This window comes from Branchiostoma belcheri, unplaced genomic scaffold (assembly GCF_001625305.1).
Source record: "Branchiostoma belcheri isolate BF01 breed outbred unplaced genomic scaffold, Haploidv18h27 scaffold73, whole genome shotgun sequence".
Lineage (NCBI taxonomy): Eukaryota > Metazoa > Chordata > Leptocardii > Amphioxiformes > Branchiostomatidae > Branchiostoma > Branchiostoma belcheri.
In genome coordinates this window covers 378,595-382,071 of record NW_017804387.1, presented here as the reverse complement: position 1 = coordinate 382,071, position 3,477 = coordinate 378,595, and the positions used below count along the sequence as shown (strand labels likewise).

The window sequence follows — 3,477 nt, the reverse complement described above, 5'->3', positions numbered from 1 at the left end:
GTGCGCTGGTGTTGCCACCTCGGGGGTACTGTGAAGGCGTCTGGAGGTAAAACGTGTTCAACAAAGTAGCACGCATTTTGGAAAATCCGTCAGCAAACCAAGTAGACGGGATTTTGACGAAAGCAACACGGTATAGTGATATGTACAAAGGGGGAAGAGTTGTTTACGTTTTGGCGGATTGTGGTTATCCGTGAGTGTACGAAACTCCAACAGGTGGTTGTTCTGTCGCCCTCAGCACAACGTTGCCTGGGTATCAAATACATTGTTTCTGCCCCTAGCGGTCCGACCCCGGGTCAAGTCAAGACCAGCCAGAACAATTCGTCTTCAAACAAGTCGCCATGGATCAAGCAAGAAGAGAGTCTCCTTTGGTCAGAATCCTGTATATGTCTCAGATGGCAGCTTGCCAAACGTAACCCGCTTCTGTCAAAGACTCTAAAGAGCTACATTTTTTTAGTGGACAAAGAACGCTTCAAAAGGACACCCACAGTGGTGGACATTGTATCTGTCCAAGATCGTATAGTCATTAACTAAACAAACTCATTTTTAGTTCCTTGACATTCTTCGGGCTATTGCTTCTGCAGATTTTGACAGAAGTCGAATAAAGAGAGATTCGAAGGTCGCTTTGTACTCAGTATCCACTGCAATGTGAAAAATATAAAGTGTTGCGCCCTACTCCTGACCTTGATGTATGACTTGTGTTTCACGTTGACTTGTAGTCCTGACAGAGTTTACAAAATGCTGCGCGAGTCGGGAACAGGGGCCGACAGGGGAAAGTAGAATGGCCGGCTGCTCCCAGACACAAAGGCGTCAAAGTTTACTAAATTAAAACCGAGCCATGCGAGGGGGTCGCTTTTCCTTTAAGCCGATTGTTTCCGTAAACAAAACGAAGGCACTTCACGGATGAATAGCTGTTGAGCAGTTATCGTAAGACGGGCCTTTCCATGGGCGCAACAAACCTACCCGGGCAATCTGAAGCTAGTTCTAGCAGAGTTTTGCCGTTCAGGTATCTTCCGTGACTACTGTGACCGTCTTTCCGGTGCTGTAAAAGCTTTAATTCTATACCCAAAAGTCGTCCTGTCAGAAGTTGGCATGAATGACTTATGTAGTCTATTCTTGTCACATTTGACAACCTTACCTTTTACTGTTTATTTGAGTAGAGCCCTGTCGTATAAGGATGCCATAACGGTCTACGTGTCTGTGATATATTGAGTATATTGACTTCTCTCCGCCTAACCAATTGCAATTTACTGTACATTTTTTACAAATAAACTTTAATAAAAAATACTGGACAGTAAACGTAAAACGATAGCATTCTTGTAACTCCTGTATATCATAGAAACTTACTGTTACGTTCGCATGCTCAACAAAAAACTATTTCAGGACAGCTGTTCGGGGTTGCGTTGTCAGGGCGAATTGATATATACAGACTTTGAACGAGTCAAAGTTTATGCAACATTGTCGCCAACGGTGTTTACAGGTCTCACCAGGCTATCAGCATTGGATTAGTCGGAACCTCTTAACTTGGAGCAAAGATAGACCCGGGGTCAACTTGTTATCACCACCACACGGCAAATCTGTGGACCTGCTACGGTAATTTTCAACTCTACTGTTGAAATGGGTAAAGTCTTTTGTATCTTGCTGTTAGCAAGCATTATGAAAATTTTTCTTATCACTACATAATGGAAACAAGTGTTACCCGAAATACCCCCCCCCACACACACACACACTGATATAGTTGCGAAAAGTTGAAAAAACAAATTGATCAAACAGCTATACGCTTACCTGTTAAGAAGCGGTGGTTATATGTAGTATTATAAGGTATAATCACGACAAAATTGAAATGATACGCGAAAAGGGCATGCATGTACGAGTACACTCAGGTGTTGACTTCTACAAGCCGTTTCTACCCAATACAATACATACAACTTTACGCCGAGGCCGACGATAGATACAATCAAATGTTTCGAATTCAATGCCCTAATTTTATCTTGGTGTTTTCACCAAGTCTTTTTTGCCAACATTGAAAGGAGCAATTTTCTTAATGAGAACCCAGAAAATTAGATCATGCCGACTAACTCTGAGAACATTGTATCAAACAAATCGAATCACGAAAAGACACGCCAAATCCCGCCAGGGGGCCTGCAATCTTGTTTCGGTTACATCAGAATTTTTTGTGTTTCGACCTGACTGTTGTCAATCATCATTTTTGATACAAGGACGTCACAACAATGTATTGACAGCCTCCAATCAGCTGAATGAAGGGAATGTAAAATTATTTACATTAGTTCTGTAAGTTGATTAAAGGTATACGTTTCTTACATAAGCTTCTGGAACATTGTCGTAACCAATATTCCCCTGAAAACAACATCCTTTATTTAGCGATCGGTAACCGGGCTACAAGTGTTTTCTACCAAAGTAACAGATAGCATCGAAAGTAAAGGTGTTTTGATGAAAAGGAAAAAATACCACAAAGCAACTTGTTTCAAAGACCATGTACGTTTTGTTTCAGTAGGAAACCATGGAATCCCATACAGTATACCGTTCCAATGTCAATCACCAATACTACAAGCACTAAAAAATATAACATTTTGCACAGATGTATGATTAAACAGGGTATTTGCAACTAAACTCCGAATAAGTTGCCACAAATTACTCATAGAAACGGGAAGGCACAACCGCATTCCTCTCCAGAATAGACTATACCAATACTGTAACATGAATAGAATAGAAGATGAACAACACTTTATTTTAGACTGTACTTTATATTCTAATGAAAGATCTCTCCTATCATATCAAAGAGAGGTTCCCATACTTTGAACACCTAAATGCAAACGACAAATAGTAGTGTATCTTTTGTCTACACTTTTCTACATACGTTTGTTCTGTGTCTGTTAAGTCTTGACCTGTACCTAGCCCGTCGTGGCATGAATGTACAATAAAGATATTTCATTTCAAAATAAAACAAGAAGCCATAGGCGACAATTCTCCGTGAAGTATTATATATTGCAACAAAAAGAAGTAGCCATTGGCGACAATTCTCTGTGAAGTGTGATAAATCGAACAAAGAAAAATTGTTTAAACGCGCGTCGGCTCAGTCATCTTAAGACGCAACAACCAATCAGAGATGCGAGATGCCTACACGTGACGCGGGAAGGGCGCGCGATGCCCGAAATATTTTTGCGTCAATATTCAGCGCCGTGATTCAAGAGATTAATACCCGGAAACAATTTTTTTCTTGTTTTGAACGCATTAACATGCATTTACGCTAATCTAGTATGATTCAGGGTTACTTTTTTTTAACCTGCCATGGCCAGATTATCTAAAGATGTGTGTATTGTGTGTACAATCTATAGAAAGAGAAATGTACATCAGGTCCGATCATCCGATTTTCACGTTTCGGTTTTTTGGACTCGGTTCATGAACGTATTTTGGTTTGGCTCCTGGAATGTGCGAAAAAATGACTCCCGGGACTGTCTA

The 3,477-nt window shown here is 40.7% G+C and overlaps 1 protein-coding gene across 1 annotated transcript in view; it reads right to left on the bottom strand.

Annotated features, from left to right (window-relative positions):
• The window catches only part of LOC109485168, a 36,876-nt gene that overhangs the window by 17,241 nt on the left and 16,158 nt on the right, over positions 1-3,477 (bottom strand). The gene's annotated exons all lie outside the window — the stretch shown is intronic.